The 21,235-nt window shown below is 38.1% G+C and overlaps 1 long non-coding RNA gene across 1 annotated transcript; it reads right to left on the bottom strand.

The window, feature by feature from the left end:
* Positions 1-13,256: 13,256 nt before the first annotated feature.
* LOC125964319 (uncharacterized) lies at positions 13,257-20,977 on the bottom strand. Its single transcript, XR_007477241.1, has 2 exons — positions 16,938-20,977; positions 13,257-13,442 (listed from the first exon to the last, which is right to left on the bottom strand). It is a non-coding gene; the product is annotated as an uncharacterized LOC125964319 (long non-coding RNA).
* Between the last annotated feature and the right edge of the window lie 258 nt (positions 20,978-21,235).

The raw sequence follows: 21,235 nt of genomic DNA, 5'->3' as shown, positions 1-21,235 counted from the left end.
TGCAACAATTAAGATAATCATATGATTTTTCTTAAGCCTGTTGATATAGTGGATTGTACTGACTGATTTTTGAACCAGGCTTGCATACCCAAAATAAATCCCATTCGGTCATAGTACTTAGTTTTTATACATTGTTGGATTCAATTTTCTAGCATTTTGTTGAGGATTTTTGCATCTATGTTCATGAGAGATATCATTCTGTGGTTTTCCTTTCTTATAATGTGTTTATCTGGTTTTGGTATTAGGGTAATGTTAGCCTCATAGAATGATTTAGGAAATGTTTGCTCTCCTTCTATTTTCTTGAAAAGATTGTGGAGAATTGGAATCATTTCTTCCTTAAATGTTTATTACAGCTCACCAGTGAAACAATCTAGGACTGGTGTTATCTTTTTTCAAATATTATTAACTATTCAATTTATTTAATAGAAATATTTATATTATTTGCTTTTTCTTGGATAGGTTTTAGTTGTTGTTGTTTGTGTTGTCACAGAATTAGTTCATTTCATTAAGTTATTAAATTTATGGGCATAGAATTGTTCATAATATTCATAATATTCATGTTATCCTTTTTTTTTTTTTTCCAGTACGCGGGCCTCTCACTATTGTGGCCTCTCCCATTGTGGAGCACAGGCTCTGGACTTGCAGGCTCAGTGGCCATGGCTCACGGGCCTAGCCGCTCCACGGCATGTGGGATCTTCCTGGGCTGGGGCACTAACCCGTGTCCCCTGCATCAGCAGGCAGACTCTCAACCACTGTGCCACCAGGGAAGGCCCATGTTATCCTTTTATTGTCCATGAGATCACTAATGATTTCTCTTTCATTTCTAATAGTGATAATTTGCATCTTTTCTCCTTTTTCCTTTGTTAGCCTGGCTAGAGTTTTATCAATCCTATTAACCTTTTCAGATTTGGGGTTGATTGGTTTTATCTAATGTTTTTCTTAATATTTCAATAGCGTCTGTTTTTATTTTTATGGTTTCTTTTCTTATGCTTGCCATAGGTTAAATTTCTCTTCTTTCTCTAGTTTTCTAATGTGAAAGTTTATATTATTGATTTTAAATCATTCTTCTTTTCTGATATATGCATTTGATGTTATAAATTTCCCTCTAAACATTACTTTCACTGAATCCCATAAATTTTGATAAGTTGTATTTTTTTATTTTCTTTTAGTTCAAAATGTTTTTTAATTCCTCTAGAGACTTTCTGATCCATGTGTTATTTAGAAATATGTTTATTTAATCTCCAGTGTTTGAGGATTATTTTGTTATTGATTTATAATCCTATTGTCATCTGAGAACATACTTTGTATGAGTCTTATGCCTTTAACTTTAATAAGGTGCATTTCACAGCCTAGAATGTGGTCTATCTTACTGATCCACGTGAGCTTGACAAAAATGTGTATTCTGCTCTTACTGGGTAGAGTTTTCTATGAATGTCAGTTAGATCAAATTTACTGATAGTGTTGTTTAGATCAACAGTGTTCTTATTGGTTTCTCTGCCTGTGGTATCTTATCAATTACTGAGAGATGATGAAGTCTCCAATTACAATAGTGGATTTGTGTATTTCTACTTTCAGTTCTATTAGTTTTCCCTCATATTTTGATGTTCTGTTGTTAGGTGCATACACAGTAAAATTGTTATATCTTCTTGGAGATCCTTTTTTTGGTATGTAGTGTCCCTCTTTATCCTTGATAAATTTTCTTGCTCTGAAATTAAAACAGATACTCCAGCTTTCTCTTTAGTAGTGTTAAGATGATGTATCATTCTTCATTCCTTTACTTTTAATTTACATGAGTGCTTATATTTAAAGTGTGCTTCTTATAAAGACATACAGGTGGTTTTTTTTTAATTGGAGTATAGTTGATTTACAATGTTGTGTTAGTTTCTGCTGTACAGCAAAGTGAATCAGTTATACATATACATATATCAACTCTTTAGATTCTTTTCCCATATAGGTCATTACAGAGATTTGAGTAGACTTCCCTGTGCTATATAGTTGATCCTTATTATATATATAGTAGTGTGTATATGTCAATCCCAATCTCCCAATTTAACCCTCCCTCCCCTTATCCTGTGGTAAACATAAGTTTGTTTTCTACATTTGAAACTCTATTTCTGCTTTGTAGATAAGTTCATTTGTACACTTTTTATTTTTAGCTTCCACATATAAGCAATATCATATTTGTCTTTCTCTGAGTTACTTCACTTAGTATGAGAATCTAAATGTCCATCCATGTTGCTGCAAATGGCATTATTTCATTCTTTTTTATTTCTGAGTAATATTCCATTGTATATATGTACCATATCTTCTCTATCCATTCCTCTGTTGGAGGACATTTAGGCTGCTTCCATGTCCTGGCTATTGTAAATAGTGCGACAATGAACATTGGGGTGCATGTATCTTATTTTTTTTTAAACATCTTTATTGGGGTATAATTGCTTTACAATGGTTTGTTAGTTTCTGCTTTATAACAAAATTAATCAGTTATACATATAATATGTTCCCATATCTCTTCCCTCTTGTGTCTCCCTCCCTCCCACCCTCCCTATCCCACCCCTCCAGGCGGTCACAAAGCACCGAGCTGATCTCCCTGTGCCATGTGGCTGCTTCCCACTAGCTATCTACCTTACGTTTGTTAGTGTATATATGTCCATGACTCTCTCTCGCTTTGTCACAGCTCACCCTTCCCGCTTCCCATATCCTCAAGTCCGTTCTCTAGTAGGTCTGTGTCTTTATTCCTGTCTTACCCCTAGGTTCTTCATGACATTTTTTTTCTTAAATTCCATATATATGTGTTAGCATATGGTATTTGTCTTTCTCTTTCTGACTTACTTCACTCTGTATGACAGACTCTAGGTCTACCCACCTCATTACAAATAGCTCAATTTCGTTTCTTTATATGGCTGAGTAATATTCCATTGTATATATGTGCCATATCTTCTTTATCCATTCATCTGATGCTGGGCACTTAGGTTGTTTCCATCTCTGGGCTATTGTAAATAGAGCTGCAATGAAGATTTTGGTACATGACTCTTTTTGAATTATGGTTTTCTCAGGGTATATGCCCAGTTGTGAGATTGCTGGGTCATATGGTAGTTCTATTTGTAGTTTTTTAAGGAACCTCCATACTGTTCTCCATAGTGGCTGTATCAATTCACATTCCCACCAGCAGTGCAAGACTGTTCCCTTTTCTCCATACCCTCTCCAGCATTTATTGTTTCTAGATTTTTTGATGATGACCATTCTGACTGGTGTGAGATGATATCTCATTGTAGTTTTGATTTGCATTTCTCTAATGATTAATGATGTTCAGCATTCCTTTAACTGTTTGTTGGTAGTCTGACTTCTTTGGAGAAATGTCTATTTAGGTCTTCTGCCAATTTTTGGATTGGGTTGTTGTTTTTTTTTTTTGTTATTGAGCTGCATGAGTTGCTTGTAAATTTTGGAGATTAATCCTTTGTCAGTTGCTTCATTTGCAAATATTTTCTCCAATTCTGAGGGTTGTCTTTTTGTCTTGTTTATCGTTTCCTTTGCAGTGCAAAAGCTTTGAAGTTTCATTAGGTCCCATTTGTTCATTTTTGTTTTTATTTCCATTTCTCTAGGAGGTGGGTCAAAAAGGATCTTGCTGTGATTTATGTCATAGAGTGTTCTGCCTATATTTTCCTCTAAAAGTTTGATAGTTTTTGGCCTTACATTTAGGTCTTTAATCCCTTTTGAGCTTATTTTTGTGTATATAGTGTTGGGGAGTGTTCTAATCTCATTCTTTTACATGTACCTGTCCAGTTTTCCCAGCACCACTTATTGAAGAGGCTGTCCTTTCTCCACTGTACATTCCTGCCTCCTTTATCAAAGATAAGGTGACCATATGTGCGGGGGTTTATCTCTGGGCTTTCTATCCTGTTCCATTGATCTATCTTTCTGTTTTTGTGCCAGTACCATACTGTCTTGATTACTGTAGCTCTGTAGTATAGTCTAAAGTCCGGGAGCCTGATTCCTCTAGCTCCGTTTTTCGTTCTCAAGATTGCTTTGGCTATTCGGGGTCTTTTGTGTTTCCATACAAATTGTGAAATTTTTTGTTCTAGTTCTGTGAAAAATGCCAGTGGTACTTTGATACGGATTGCATTGAATCTGTAGATTGCTTTGGGTAGTAGAGTCATTTTCACAATGTTGATTCTTCCAATCCAAGAACATGGTATATCTCTCAAACTATTTGTAACATCTTTAATTTCTTTCATCAGTGTCTTATAATTTTCTGCATACAGGTCTTTTGTCTCCTTAGGTAGGTTTATTCCTAGATATTTTAGTCTTTTTGTTACAATGGTAAATGGGAGTGTTTTCTGGATTTCACTTTCAGATTTTTCATCATTACTGTATAGGAATGTCAGAGATTTCTGTGCATTAATTTTGTATCCTGCAACTTTACCAAATTCATTGCTTAGCTCTCGTAGTTTTCTGGTAGCATCTTTAGGATTCTCTATGTATAGTATCATGTCATCTGCAAACAGTGACAGCTTTACGTCTTCTTTTCCGATTTCATTTCCTTTTATTTCTTTTTCTTCTCTGATTGCTGTGGCTAAAATATCCAAAACTATGTTGAATAAGAGTGGTGAGAGTGGGCAACCTTGTCTTGTTCCTGATCTTAGTGGAAATGCTTTCAGTTTTTCACCATTGAGGATGATGTTGGCTGTGGGTTTGTCATATATGGCCTTTATTATGTTGAGGAAAGTTCCCTGTATGCCTACTTTCTGCAGGGTTTTTTTCCATAAATTGGTGTTGAATTTTGTCAAAAGCTTTCTCTGCATCTATTGAGATGATCATATGTTTTTTCTCCTTTAATTTGTTAATATGGTGTATCACGTTGATTGGTTTCCATATATTGAAGAATCCTTGCATTCCTGGGATAAACCCCACATTATCATGGTGTATGATCCTTTTAATGTGCTGTTGGATTCTGTTTGCTAGTATTTTGTTAAAGATTTTTGCATCTGTGTCCATCAGTGATATTGGCCTGTAGTTTTCCTTCTTTGTGACATCCTTGTCTGATTTTGGTATATCAAGGTTACGATGGCCTCGTAGAATGAATTTGGGAGTGTTCCTCCCTCTGCTGTATTTTGGAAGATTTTGAGAAGGATAGGTGTTAGCTCTTCTCTACATGTTTGATAGAATTCACCTGTGAAGTCTTCTGGTCCTGGGCTTTTGTTTGTTGGAAGATTTTTAATCACAGTTTCAATTTCAGTGCTTGTGATTGGTCTGCTCATATTTTCTATTTCTTCCTGATTCAGTCTTGGCAGGTTGTGCATTTCTAAGAATTTGTCCATTTCTTCCAGGTTGTCCATTTTATTGGCATAGTGTTGCTTGTAGTAATCTCTCATGATCTTTTGTATTTTTCCAGTGTCAGTTGTTACTTCTCCTTTTTCATTTCTAATTCTATTGATTTGAGTCTGCTCCCTTTTTTTCTTGATGAGTCTGGCTAATGGTTTATCTATTTAGTTTATCTTCTCAAAGAACCAGCTTTTAGTTTTATTGATCTTTGCTATCATTTCCTTCATTTCTTTTTTCATTTATTTCTGATCTGATTTTTATGATTTCTTTCCTTCTGCTAGCTTTGCGGTTTTTTTATTCTTCTTTCTCTAATTGCTTGAGGTGCAAGGTTAGGTTTTTTATTCGAGATGTTTCCTGTTTCTTAAGGTGGGCTTGTATTGCTATAAACTTCCCTCTTAGAACTGCTTTTGCTGCATCCCATAGGTTTTTGGTCATTGTGTCTCCATTGTCATTTGTTTCTAGGTATTTTTTTAGTTCCTCTTTGATTTCTTCAGTGATCACCTCGTTATTAGTGTATTGTTCAGCCTCCATGTGTTTTTATTTTTTACAGATCTTTTCCTGTAGTTGATATCTAGTCTCATAGCGTTATGGTCGGAAAAGATACTTGATACAATTTCAATTTTCTTAAATTTACCAAGGCTTGATTTGTGACCCAAGATATGATCTATCCTGGAGAATGTTCCATGAGCACTTGAGAAAAATGTGTATCCTGTTGTTTTTGCATGGAGTGTCCTATAAATATCAATTAAGTCCGTTTAATATATCATTTAAAGCTTGTGTTTCCTTATTTATTTTCATTTTGGATGATCTGTCCATTGGTGAAAGTGGGGTGTTAATGTCCCCTACTCTGAATGTGTTACTGTCGATTTCCCCTTTTATGGCTGTTAGTATTTGCCTTATGTATTGAGGTGCTCCTATGTTGGGTGCATAGATATTTACAATTGTTATATCTTCTTCTTGGATCGATCCCTTGATCATTATGTAGTGTCTTTTTTGTCTCTTCTAATAGTCTTTATTTTAAAGTGTATTTTGTCTGACATGAGAATTGCTACTCCAGCTTTCTTTTGGTTTCCATTTGCATGGACTATCTTCTTCCATCCCCTTACTTTCAGTCTGTATGTGTCTCTAGGTCTGAAGTGTGTCTCTTGTAGACAGCATATATATGGGACTTGTTTTTGTATCCATTTAGCCAATCTGTGTCTTTTGATGGGAGCATTTAATCCATTTATATTTAAGGTAATTATTGATATGTATGTTCCTATTCCCATTTTCTAAATTATTTTGGGTTCGTTATTGTATGTCTTTTCCTTCTCTTGTGTTTCTTGCCTAGAGAAGTTCCTTTATCATATGTTGTAAAGCTGGTTCTGTGGTGCTGATCTCTCTCAGTTTTGTTTGTCTGTAAGGTTTTAATTTCTCCATGAAATCTGAATGAGATCCGTGCTGGGTAGAGTAATCTTGGTTGCAGGTTTTTCTTCTTCGTCACTTTAAATATGTCTTGCCACTCCCTTATGGCTTGCAGAGTTTCTGCTGAAAGATCAGCTGTTAACCTTATGGGGATTCCCTTGTGTGTTCTTTGTTGTTTTTCCCTTGCTGCTTTTAATATGCTTTCTTTGTATTTAATTTTTGACAGTTTGATTAATATGTGTCTTGGCATATTTCTCCTTGGATTTATCCTATATGGGACTCTCTGTGCTTCCTGAGCTTGAATAACTATTTCCTTTCCCATATTAGGGAAGTTTTCAACTATAATCTCTTCAAATATTTTCTCAGTCCCTTTCTTTTTCTCTTCTTCTTCTGAAACCCCTATAATTTGAATGCTGGCATGTTTAATGTTGTCCCAGAGGTCTCTGAGATTGTCCTCAGTTCTTTTTATTCTTTTTTCTTTTTCTGCTCTGCAGGAGTTATTTCCAATAATTTATCTTCCAGGTCACTTCTCCATTCTTCTGCCTCAGTTATTCTACTATTGATCCCATCTAGAGTACTTTTCATTTCATTTTTTGTGTTGTTCATCATTGTTTGTTTCATCTTTCATTCTTCTAGGTCCTTGTTAAATGTTTCTTGCATTTTGTCTATTCTATTTCCAAGATTTTGGAGCATCTTTACTATCATTATTCTGAATTCTTTTTCAGGCAAACTGCCTATTTCCTTTTCATTTGTTAGGTCTGGTTGGTTTTTATCTTGCTCCTTCATCTGCTGTGTGTTTTTCTGTCTTCTCATTTTGCTTATATTACTTTGTTTGTGGTCTCTTTTTTGCATACTGCAGGTTCATAGTTCCCATTGTTTTTGGTGTCTGTCCCCAGTGGCTAAGGTTGGTTCAGTGGGTTGTGTAGGCTTCCTGGTGGAGGGGACTAGTGCCTGTGTTCTGGTGGATGAGGCTGGATCTTGTCTTTCTGGTGGGCAGGTCCACGTCTGGTGGTGTGTTTTGGGGTGTCTGTGGCCTTATTATGATTTTAGGCAGCCTCTCTGCTAATGGGTGGGGTTGTGTTCCTGTCTTGCTGGTTGTTTGGCATAGGATGTCCAGCACTGTAGCTTGCTGGTCATTGAGTGGAGCTGGATGCTGGTGTTGAGATGGAGATCTCTGGGAGATTTTCACCATTTGATATGTGGAGCTGGGAGGTCTCTTGTTGACCAGAGTCCTGCAGTTGGCTCTCCCACCTCAGAGGCACAGCAGTAACTCCTGGCTGCAATACCAAGAGCTTTTCATCCACACGGCTCAGAATAAAAGGGAGAATAAGTAGAGAGAAAGAATTAGAAGTAGGAAGAAAGAAAGAAATGAAGGAAGGAAGGACAAGGAAAGAAGGAAAGAAGGAAAGAAGGAAAGAAGGAAAGAAAGAAAGAAAGGAGGGAGGGACAATGGCAGGAAGGAAGGAAGGAGGGAAAGAAGGAAAAAAGAAAGAAAGAAGATAAAGTAAAATATAATAAAGTTATTAAATTAAAAAATAATTATTATGAAAAAAATTTAAAAACAAAAACAGACAGAACCTTAGGACAAATGGTAGAAGCAAAGCTATACAGACAAAATCTCACACAGAAGCATACACATACACACTCACAAAAAGAGGAAAAGGGGAAAAAAATCATAAATCTTGCTCTCAAAGTCCATCTCCTCAATTTGGGATGATTCATTGTCTATTCATGTATTCCACAGATGCAGGGTACATCAAGTTGATTGTGAAGCTTTAATCCGCTGCTTCTGAGGCTGCTGGGAGAGATTTCCCTTTCTCTTCTTTGTTCTCACAGCTCCCAGGGGCTCAGCTTTGGATTTGGCCCTGCCTCTGCGTGTAGGTCGCCGGAGGGCGTCTGTTTTTCACTCAGACAGGATGGGGTTAAAGAAGCAGCTGATTCGGGGGCTCTGGCTCACTCAGACCGGGGGGGAGGGAGGGGCACGGAGTGTGGGGTGAGCCTGCGGTGGCAGAGGCCAGTGCGCCGTGCATTCTCCCGGGGAAGTTGTCCCTGTATCCCGGGACCCTGGCAATGGCGGGTTGCACAGGCTTCCCAGGAGGGAGGTGTGGATAGTGACCTGTGCTTGCACACAGGCTTCTTGGTGGCGGCAGCAGCAGCCTTAGCGTCTCCTGCCAGTCTCTGGGGTCCACGCTTTTAGCCGCGGCTCGCGCCCGTCTCTGGAGCTGCTTTAAGTAGCGCTCTTAATCCTCTCTCCTCGCGCACCAGGAAACAAAGAGGGAAGAAAAAGTCTCTTGCCTCTTCGGCAGCTCCAGACCTTTTACCGGACTCCCTCCCGGCTAGCCTAGCCGTGGTGCACTAACCCCTTCAGGCTGTGTTCACACTGCCAACCCCAGTCCTCTCCCTGCGCTCTGACCAAAGCCCGAGCCCCAGCTCACAGCCCTGCCCGCCCCGGCAGGGGAGCAGACAAGCCTCTCGGGCTGTTGAGTGCCGGTCGGCACCGATCCTCTGTGTGGGAATCTCCCTGCTTTGCCCTCCACACCCCTGTTGCGCAATCCTCCGCGTCTCTGAAGCTCCCCTCTCCGCCACCTGTAGTATCTGCCCGCGAAGGGGTGGAAACCTTTCGTCCTTCACAGCTCCTTCCCACTGGTGCAGGTCCCGTCCCTATTATTTTGTCTGTGTTTTTTCTTTTTTTCTTTTGCCCTACCCAGGTACGTTGGGAGTTTCTTGCCTTTTGGGAGGTCTGAGGTCTTCTGCCAGCGTTCAGTAGGTGTTCTGTAGGAGTTGTTCCACGTGTAGATGTATTTCCGGTGCATCTGTGGGGAGGAAGGTGATCTCCGTGTCTTACTCTTCCGCCATCTTCCCCTCTTCCCTCTGCCCGGGGAGAAATTCCAGCAGCAGGTATGGGTGACACATCCTCTTGTTTAGCAGGTGGTAGCCTTGCAACTCCTCTCCATTCTCTGATCAAAATATAAATTTTCCTTTGCTTCTGAACCAAACTCAGTTTTGATCTGTTGACTCCAATGACACTGGGCAGGGGGACCCTTGTTGGGGCCCACTCCGGCCCGCCATCCGCAGGACTGTCATGGCTTTGGCCGCCAGGGCCCCTCCAGAGACGGCAGCCTCAGTGAGGCCGCCCTCCCCTCAGCCTCCGGGGCAGTTCCGTGATGGTGGAGGGAAGAGACCCCAAGCTGTGGGAGTTCCAGCTCTGCGGAAATGTGGGCTCCGTTCTGGGTCTATCTTTTCAAATTATGGTTTTCTCTGGATATATGCCCAAGAGTGGGATTGCTGGATCAAATGCTATCTCTATTTTTAGTTTTTAAAGACAGTTCTCCATAGTGGCTGTATCAATTTACATTCCCACCAACAGTGCAAGAGGGTTCCTTTTTCTCCACACCCTCTCCCACATTTATTGTTTGTAGGTTTTTTGATAATAGCCATTTGGACCTGTGTGAGGTGATACCTCATTGTAGTTTTAATTTGCATTTCTCTGATGAAAAGATGCTCAACATAACTAATTATGTGCTTTTTGGCCATCTGTATGTCTTTGGAGAAATGTCTATTTAGATCTCTTGTCCATTTTTGGATTGGGTTGTTTGTTTGTTTATTTTTAAATTGAGCTGCATGAGTTGTTTGTATATTTTGGAGATTAATCCCTGGTCGGTTGCTTCATTTGCAAATATTTTCTCCCATTCCAAGGGTTGTCTTTTTGTTTTGTTTATGGTCTCCTTTGCTGTGCAAAAACTTTTGAGTTTAATTAGGTTCCATTTGTTCATTTTTGTTTTTACTTTTATTTGGAAAATAAGTTTACTGGATATAGATCTTGCTGTGATTTATGTCAAAGGGTATTCTGCCTATGTTTTCCTCTAAGAGTTTTACAGTATCTGGTCTTACATTTAGGTCTTTAATCCATTTTGAGTTTATTTTTGTGTATGGTGTCAGGGAATGTTCTACTTTCATTCATTTACATGTAGCTGTACAGTTTCCCCAGCATCACTTATTGAAGAGACTGTCTTTTCTCAGTTGTATATTCTTGCCTCCTTTATCATAGATTAGGTGACCACAGTTCATGGGTTTATCTCTGGGCTTTCTATCCTGTTCCCCTGATAAATATTTCTGTTTTTTGTGCTAGTACCATACTGTTTTGATGCCTGTATCTTTGTAGTATAGTCTGAAGTCAGGGAGTCTGAATCCTCCAGCTGTTTTTCTTTCTCAAGATTGCTTTGGCCATTCGTGGTCTTTTGTGTTTCCATAAATTCTAAAAACAAATTGTTCTAATTTGTGAAAAATGCCATTGGTAATTTGATAGTGATTGCATTGAATCTGTAGATTGCTTTGGGTAGTATAGTCCAAGTATAGTCCAATCCAAGAACATGGTATATCTCTCCATTTGTGTCATCTTTTATTTATTTCTTTTATCAGTACCTTATAGTTTTCTGAGTATAGGTCTTTTAGGTAGCCTTATTCCTATGTATTTTATTCTTTTTGATGTGATGGTAAATAGGTTATTTTTTATATATTCTAAAAATCTGTCTTTTAATTGGTGTTATTAGACCATTCACATTTAAAGTAATACTGATATAGTTGGATAAATATTTGCCATGATTATAATTATTTTCTATTTGTTACAGTCATTCTTTTTTTCCTCTTTTTCTGGCTTTTTCTTGTTTAATTGAACATTATATATGGTTCCATTTTCTCTCCTCTATTAGCATATCTGTATATTGGTTTTTAACCAATCTAATTCCACTTTCAAATAACACTGTACTACTTCAAGTATAGTACAAATAACTTACAGAGTATTCACAATTCCTCCCTCCCATTCCTTGTGATATTGCTGTTTTTATTTATTTACAGACTATAATTACCCAAAATATTATTACTACTATTACTTTAACAAAGGTTTTTGTAGCTCAATTGAGAAAAAAATATTTTATCTTCATTATTTCTTCTCTTTTATCCTTTCTATATGTAGAGTTGAGATTCTTGCCTATATCACTCTGTTCTCCTAAAATAGTCTTCTAAAACATCTTCCAATACATGTCAACTCCCTCAGGTTCCCATACAATATGAGGTAAGCACTATTCTTCTGCTGGAGAGGAATTACCTCAATTTTTGTTTGTTTGGGAAAGATGTTATTTCTTCACTTTTGGAAAATAAGTTTACTGGATATAGAATTTTAGGTTAGTGATTTTTTTCTTTCAACATTTTAAATTAAAAGAAAAATTTACCCCACTCTCTTGCCTGCATTGTTTCTGCAGCGATTTGCTATATATTATTACTCTTGTTCCTTTGTAAGGAAGGTTTCTTTTTTTTCCTCTCCTCTGGCTTCTTTCAAGATTTTCTCTCTTTAAAGTTGATATGTTACACAGAAACATTTGTGATTCTACAGTTCTTATTTAAAAATAGCAAATATCTTGACAATTTTTGTTCATACACCTTACATCATGTAAAATTTGAGGTCCAAATTTTTATCTCCATCTTATAGACATTCAAAGAGGCATTGAGAGTTAGTAAGTGATTTGGTAGTCTCCAGAACCAGTGCCCAAAATTACTATGCTATATTTGTTCCCACTAGTAGTATCATGTCTTTTCTAAAATAGTCTAGTAAAAGCAAATGCTGAATGACCAGTCTCCTCATATCAAGCTCTCATCTTTTACTGTGTGGGCTTCTTATCTCCCAGGTTCCATCTCTAAGTCCCCTCTGGATTTCCCTCCTTGCAGCAAATAAGAAATCAATGTTAAGCAGTATGTAGTTACCATCATCACTGTCTTTCTTGTTGTATAGGTTGCATGTCTAAATATAATGATAATGTATATTTCCTTCTTGTCCACTTGTAACAAAATTCTAACTACCATACAGACATAATGTTGCTTCAATACACTACCACAGATTTTCAATTTAAATAATATCCAGGTATAACTTACCCATTAGAAAAAAAAAAAAGCATGAAAGAACTTACACAGTAGAAACACTGCTTTTTGTGTATGCCTATAATTAATGACCCAGTATCCTTACTGTATGATCAGTGAATGAAAAAATGGCATGGAAAGCCAACAAGTTTCACAAAGAGATCCATCAGTAATGTGTAATTTTCATTTGTTAAATTTCCCCATGATTAATGTCAAATTCATAGTTGTAACATTTGTTTTTACATATCTCTAGACAGGAAAGCCACATGAGGTCATCCTCCTTCCTTGTATCTTTAGTTCTGATCTGGAATAATGCATATTCTCCTCACCTAGGGATTCTCAGGCTTCAAAGGGCTTATTTAGGATGTTTCTCTATGCAAATGAGATATAAAATATCTTCTTTCCTCTTTAATAATTTTATCTGATTATCTTGATAGCATTTTTTATACATCTTGCTTACTGGTTTACTCCAATGAAGTCCATGCTTGGGTCACCCAGACTTTCAGTCAGTGTTCTCTTTCAAAAAACTTAAAGAGACGGGAAGTCCAGAATGTACTCCTTCTCCCCACCTTCTGTGCATTAATGTTATGTAATATTTTACTTAGCCAAATTTGTTAGAGTTTGGGTATTTATTTTTACAATTGAGACTATAATAGAAATGTAATAAAGCATTTTATATCTATTTTTTTAAGAATTCAAAATATATGAACTGAAAAAGAAAAGTAATACTTACAAGAAAATTTCACCATCCACTTCCCATACCGCCCCATTGCAGCCTTTGGTATATTTCAGGTCTGAAGGCTTCTCTTTAATTCCAGAGCAGAAGATAAAGAGGGAGTTAGAGCTTAGAATTCTAAATATAAAACATAATATATTCATCAAAGACATAAAACAAACACAATCAACTATATGTTTAGGTTAGTACAGAGAAAGAGATCACTGATTTTAAATTATCACATATAGAAGGAAAATGTACAGAAGGAAAATGGAGAAGGGAATCATTTTTGCAGAAAATACTAGAAGCTAACTAGTATATAGATATAATAGTCAATCTTAAAATGACCAACCACTCCCTCCTCTCCATGAACCACATATCATGTTAAGAGGAGCATTTATTTCTCCACCCCTTGAATCTGGGATGGCTTTTGATCAACAGAGTGCAGAACAGGAGGCATTGAGAGACCATCAGTTTCTGCTTCTCTACCCTTGAAATGTTCACACTTAGGGTACTCCCTTTCAGAAACCAGACACATTGAGAGGTCATATGGAGGAAAACTTAAGAGACCTACTTGCCAGCAGTTCTCAGCCAACAGCTAGCAACAGCTGCCAGCCATGTGAGGGAGCAACCTTGGATATTATAGCCCATTCAAGCCCCCATATGACTATAGCCCTAGTTGATGTCATGTGGATAAACCATCCAACTGAGTCCAATCGACTCACAGAATGGTGAGAGACTGTTAAGTCCCTAAGTTTTGGGGTAGGTTTCTATGCAGCAATTGATATATAAATATATATGATGGAAATAGTTGACCAGGGTGTGAACCTGGTAAACAAAGTCTGGTATAGAAGTAAACATATTAGGCTGACGATGGCAAAGGGAATTTAAGATAAATACCTGGCTAATATATGTATCCTAGTTAAATAAAATATCCTCATACAGGATACAGTTTTTTTTTCATTTTAGGTATTTGAAAGTAAAGGAGACAAAATTTTGGAAAGCATCTCTTCACAGTGCAGTTGTATACCTAATGTGCAAAGAAATAGAAGAGTTTAGTGATACTTGATAAAAGCCAAATTTCCTATGTTATTTAAAGAGAAAAAGCACAAAAAGAAGGGAAAAAATCCTTACATATAAGTTATTTTAAAAAGAGAAAATTATCAAAAGTTTACTGAAAAATATGGAGGCAGGGGGAAGAATAGAAATGTAATTCTGGGATGAAAAAGTAACTTTCAGTAACAGAAGTGAAACGAAGTTTGAAGGTGTCACCATGTGCCCTTTTCTCATAATCCTTTTTTCATATATGTTGTGGAAATTACCATACTCAATTTTAAATGATTTGTTCATATGTGTTTCATATCACTAAACTATAAACATTTTCAGGGCAGAGATTAGTCCTATTTACATTGTTATCACTAGGATAATATAGACATCAATGGATGGGTGTTTAGTGAATGAATGGATGAATAAATGATTTAGTATAAACTGATATGTGAAATTAGTTGTGAAATGCAAAATCAACCTATTGGCAGAAGCAGGTCCTTTGTCAGAGATGCCTGTGTTATTTTTATGGGGTGTTCTAATTCTCTTGACTTAAGACTCAAAGAAAGCTGGAAAATGCTCTCTTCTAGAGAGCCCAAGAGACTGACCATAATATATAAGGGAGAATGCGAAGAATGCATTTTTTAAAAATCAACAAATATATACACTAAAACCTAAAGTTTTACAACAGCTCTTAGAGTTGCAAACAAACTAATTCTCAATATATACCAATCATTTTAAGTCACTGAGCACCAACTATGTGCTAAGCATTTTATCTGGAGACATGCATGTGGATACTCTATGGTCCCTGCTCTGAAGAGGTCATGGGATATTGGGCAAGATTGAAATGTAAGAAGGGGGTCATTAAAAAAGTGGCTACACATGCAAAGGGATTAGTCTAAAGTCCTTTGATTTTATTATCATTTTATAAGCACACACTGAGGAGTAGTTTTATTCCCATTTGTAGTTAAAATATTAGGATGAGATTCAGTAACTTGTTCAAGGCAACCTAATAAAATGAGAGAGCCAATATTTAGAAATCCATTCTTTCATTTTTCTCTCTCTCCAGCCCCCAAACTATAAACGGCAATACCATGAGTTGAAAGAATTGACATAAGTCTATGCAAGGTGCTATGAGGGCAGGAGCAAAACTCACTTGGAATAAGGAACCTCTGCCTATATGGGTTGCTACGATAAGGCTGTCATTGTGTCTGCACCCCTATTCTCCCCTGCTCTCCACTGGCGTGGCTATTCTGCAGGAGCATAGAATGGCTAGGAACTTGTGGAGTTGTGCAGATTTGGGCTTAATCCTGGTAAGTGTGGTAGATGTGTGACTGTGGAGAAGTTACTTAGCCCATCGGAGACTTTCTTTCCTGTCCATAAAATAGGAATATCCATGTGTACATGATATAGCTTTATGAGGATCACACATGAGATATGTTAAGCCCTTAGTACAGTGCCTGGTGTAAATACCCTCTTGGCAAGTGGTGAGAGTTAGTCTAATGAATTTTTCATTATAGCTATTTTGATTTGTGGTTGGTTGATCTGATTCTGTGGGTCTGGATAGGATGTTTTCCCAGAGATCCATGATATTGGCAGATACTCTTAGATACTTTTGTTAAAATAAGGAAAGGGACTTCCCTGGTGGTCCAGTGGTTGAGACTATGCACTCCAATGCAGGGGGCCCAGGTTCGATCCCTGGTCAGGGAACTAGACATTGCATGCTGCAACTAAGAGCCCGCATGCTGCAACTAAAAGATCCTGCATGCTGCAACTAAGGAATCCCTCATGCTGCAATTAAAAGATCCTGCACACGGCAACAAAGATCCCACATGTTGCAACCAGGACATGGTGCAGCCAAATAAATAAATTAATAAATAAATATTAAAATAAGGGGAATCTTGGAGCATCTTTTCTCACCTGACCAGTGATTACAGACTTTAAATTTCAGACCATATCTCCAGGAATGAGGTATTAAATATCCTTTAGAATCCCAGACCCACACTTTATGATCTATTTTTTCCCACATTCAGAGACAAGAAATCGTTCATGAATGAAGGCTTTGCTTCACATCATGGGGCAATTTCTCCCCAGCCTCTCTGGTAATCATCTTTCGCCTGTAGTTCTAGTGAAGCAAGCAGCATTGGCTCAGTTTGCTAGGAAAAGTATTCCCTAAGCATGTATTCTTCACAGCATTAAAAATAGAGTGTTTGATCAGGGATCTTCAGGCACATTTACTGGTTAATACTTTTACTCAGCCCGTGAATCTGAACAGAAATAGTTAATTTTCAGAAGGCTGTAAATAAAAAAAAAATTCAGTGCTTATTTCCACCCCAATCCTGGCCTCATCCCAGCCAAAGCTGGATCTTCAAAAATCTAGAATATTAGAGGTCTGAGGGTCTGCCTTCAATTCTCCTGGGCAGCAGGACAAGGAGGGAGGTCAGAGCTCAGAATCCTGACTCCAGATAACAAGGGTGGCACAAGCAACATAGGAGAAAAGACATGAATTCACTAAAGAGTAACAGCTGGAGCAGGCACTTACCAGATGAACTGGGAAGGAAATGTCTTAGAAGGCCTTCAGAACGTGGAGGAAAAGGAGCAGTTAATCCGAAATACAAAATTGAAAGGCACGGCAGATGCACGATTCTAGTCTTTCAGAGAAGATTTCTTCCAGAATTCAAAAGCATCTAAAAGAAGCAAGACAATTGGTTGCTGGGCTCAATATGTAAACACAGTGCTGGTTGACACAGTGAAGATGTTTATTAGAAAAGTTAATGCAATGTCAGGGTGGAAGATCAATGTTTAACCTGATTTCATTGCAATTATTGGCCTGCCTTGGAATACAGAATGGAAAATTAGCAAACCAGAAAAAGGAACATGTAAGGGACTTTTTCATAAGCAAGCTGTCAAATCATGGACACTGATATTTGTGATTAAAAAAGAAGTCAAGAATTACTTGCATTTTTAGTTAATGCATGCCCTTATAATGTATATGCACATATTTTTATTAATTTGTGGAATATATTGAAATTTCTATTTGCCTCAATATCCAGGTAAGGTCACAGAATGTTAGAGATCCACTGAGTTCAGTTCTCTGATTTTACAGATTAAACCCTAGGGAACAGAGCTGCCACATGACTTTCTGGAAGTTAGTCAGGTGGAAGTAAGGTCACTGAAGTGCAATGACTCATTTTACAGGTGAAGAAAGAGGGGCAGGAGACCAGTGGAAAGATTGTTGCCTGAGCCATGACTCCAGTCTTGTGTTATTACCTGATGAACCTGTGCTTGATATATGAGGCTTTCTCACTGTAAAAATTCCCTTAGAATTCTTTGATGAAAATATCCTGTGAGTGTTATTTAATCCTCATCATACTGTACACAAAATAAAGATCATTTTCCACAGTATAAAAATCAAAATATATACATGATTGCTGGACACAGAGATGAGTTAAAAGAGCTTTCTGATGCCTCCACATGAACTCTAGCTTCTCTTTTTACTTGATAATTTGGATAAAATCTAACGAAGTTACTGTAATCTTTTTCTACAGTGATTATTAAAGCTGATATTTCAGTCTATATTTAAGAAATTCTTATTGGAAAAGGAAACTAAGAAGTGTTTTGTTTTGTTTCCATTGTATCATACTTCAGAAAGAGGAACACTCAGAAAAAAAAATGCTGTGTTTCCTGGGCATGAGGACGCCTGTTCAGGGCCCTGGGAGGGTGAAGCGCGTGCTTCTGTACAGCAGTCCAGGGTTGACGTCACAAAGCCCCTGCTGCAGAGCTGGGCCCACCCGCGGAGCATACTCTCATCCCAGGCACGATTAGTACAACCCCCAGTGCAGCTGTCCATTGAGGGTGACCAATTGAAAAACAAGGAGTCAGCCAATTAATTACACTGTCAGCAATAAATGTAACAATGGGCTGTAGTGGCAATTCCGTCCCGTGATGCATCCAGGCAGCCATCTGTACGTCTGTCTTCCCTGCCCACTGGGCACTTGTTGCTGTAGAATTGTTTTAGACAAGTGGCTTAGCTTGTCAGGTAGCAGGCAGGAACTGCCTCTCCTCCTCTGTGAGGCTGTCTTCATTAAGTTTTACCTCTATCAGAGGAATCAACTATGAGTACAAATTGTGGATTCAGCAACAGCCCTGGCCCTAATGATAAATAAGCAGATCACTAATTCAATCTTGTGTTTATTCATTTACTAACATTTGTTGAGAGACTTCTGTTTACCAGGCACACACCAGAGAAGTAAGTATGTGAAGAGAACTGAGTCCACCTATACAGCAAAAGTTAATGTACGTTGACAGAGCATCACTAGGGATATCTGTGTATTTTGTGGCCAATGCACTGGATAGCTGTCCCTTAGAAAATTCCATTTTTATGACCCATGTGGACAATTAAAATTGCTGAGTTCTTCCTTTTTTCCCCAACTGTTTTTGCTACTCCTTTTTCTTTGAATTCTTTGTATCAGTTTTGAAGATGCTTATTTAAAAAAATTAGAATAGAAAGGCAGCACAGAGAAGTCTTATCTAATACTTGTCAAATTAAGAACAGTGAAGCCTGTTACTTTATGTTATTGATTAACATCCCCTTAGCCAAAAATGTGAATTGCTGGTTTGATAACCATATCTTAATTTCAACTTGATTTCATCAAATTCCAGAGGGATATCACTCCAGTCCCACACCTCAGTACCAGCGCATACCTGAAAATCATTTAGATTGTTCTCCTGTTCATGCTCAGAGGGAGCATTTAGAGTTTAGGATTAAAACAGCTGAAGAGCTCTGAACAAATATTACTCTAAGACGATGACTTCTATTTCTACTTTCCATTGGATCATCTTTCTTTTTCTATGGCTCTATTTCTAAACTTTTTCCCCCATTACTAACCAGATCTGGGCTTCTCATCTCTAATACCTAGCCATAAATGTGAAGCACAAGTAAGTATTTTAAATGAATGAAGCTGAAAATTTCCTGTACTTAATGTTAAAAAGCAGATGAGACACATGTTCTATATGTGTCTCTTGCTAGAGGCTCCCTACCGCAACCTTTTTTTTTTTTTTTTTTTAACAGATCAGAGCTTTTTGCTAAAATGAACAGGAAGCAGAAGGAGAACCAGGAGGAGAAGAATGGGAATTTCAGTCAATCTCCCTGGAGTCCATTTTGCCCCAAATAGGTTTTATGCTGAGTTGACATTTTAAAAACACCCTATTACTCTGATGAGAGGAAGAGAACACACTGACATGGGATTTGATGCAAAATGTAGATTTGGGTGGAAATGAGTTTTAATGATGCTGTAGTAACTGTCTTGTTCTTTGAACATTCCTTTCAGGGAAGAATGAAAATAAAAATAACCTTTTATTTCTTTCCTCCTTTCTTTCTTGCCTCTGTCTCTCTTTTCATCCTTTCCACCCTTCCTTTCTTCCATTTTTTCTTTTACCTCATGTCTTTAAGCACTTAGCATGTGTCAAGACTGTGCTAGATGCTGGTGAAAAGGAATGACATGGCCTGTGCCCTCAAAGACCTTATAGTACAGTTGGGAAGACTGACAAGTCAAAAAGCAATTTTGGACTTCCCTGGTGGCTCAATTGGCAGAATCTGCCTGCCAATGCAGGGGCATGGGTTCAATTCCCTGGTCCAGGAAGATCCCACATGACACAGAGCAACTAAGCCCATGTGCCACAACTACTGAGCCTTTTCTCTGGAGCCCTTGAGCCACAACTACTGAACCTGCATGCTGCAACTACTGAGGCCCGCATGCCTATAGCCCATGCTCTGCAACAAGAGAAGCCACCGCAATAAGAAGCACGCGCACCGCAATGAAGAGCAGCCCCCGCCCCTCGCTGCAACTAGAGAAAGCCCGTACTCAGCAACAAAGATCCAACAGAGCCAGAAATAGATAAGTTAATTAAATTTTAAAAAAAAGCAATATCAATTCCTTGTTTAAGGGCCCTCTACCAGGATTTTATAAGAGAGATGCTTTGGGCTTCCCTGGTGGCGCAGTGGTTGGGAGTCTGCCTGCCGATGCAGGGGACACAGGCTCATGCCCCAGTCCGGGAGGATCCCACATGCCGCGGAGCAGCTGGGCCTGTGAGCCACGGCCCCGGAGCCTGTGCTCTGCAATGGGAGAGGCCACAACAGTGAGAGGCCCGCGTACTGCAAAAAACAAAAAGAGATGCTCTTTTATAAGAGAGGTGCCTAACCTAGACTCGGCAGAGTCCTCTAAGCAGAACTCAGAAGATATTTTCAATTTTGAACTCAGAAGATTGATTAAGCACTAGTTAGGTAAATAGAAACGTGAATTATTTCAGGGCATTGGAAATATCAGGAACAAGTCCACAGAGCAAAGAGAGAACAGGACTTTCAAGATGTCTTTTTCCTGTCACCTTTCCCCCACCTAATTATGGAAAATCTTGTGAGTTCTAGGAGTGTGTGTCTATGTGTCTGTCTGTCTAGAATAAAGAGAATTACACTTGTCTAGAGAATGTAGGATTGTCTGAGAATTCTGCTTTGAAATTTCTGGAGAGGAGAAAGGAGTATATACGGATGATATAATAAAAACTACTATTTACTTGGTGCTTTAAGATGTGACAATCACTGTGTTAAATTATTTATTGTAATTTTAATTTAGAAATGTATTACTACTACTACTACTACTACTACTACTACTACTACTACTACTACTACTACTACTACTACTATTATTATTTGGTTTATAAACAAAGAAGTTAAAGCTTTGAGGGTTTAAGCAACTTGCCCAAGGTGCCATTGAGGCAGGTCTCAAATCCACCTGTTTGGTTTGATAATCTATCCTTTTCATATCTTATACTGCCTTGTGAAAA

This window comes from Orcinus orca, chromosome 4, assembly GCF_937001465.1.
Source record: "Orcinus orca chromosome 4, mOrcOrc1.1, whole genome shotgun sequence".
NCBI lineage: Eukaryota > Metazoa > Chordata > Mammalia > Artiodactyla > Delphinidae > Orcinus > Orcinus orca.
Note: the sequence above shows the minus strand (reverse complement) of the source record. Positions and strands in the feature narration are given on the sequence as shown.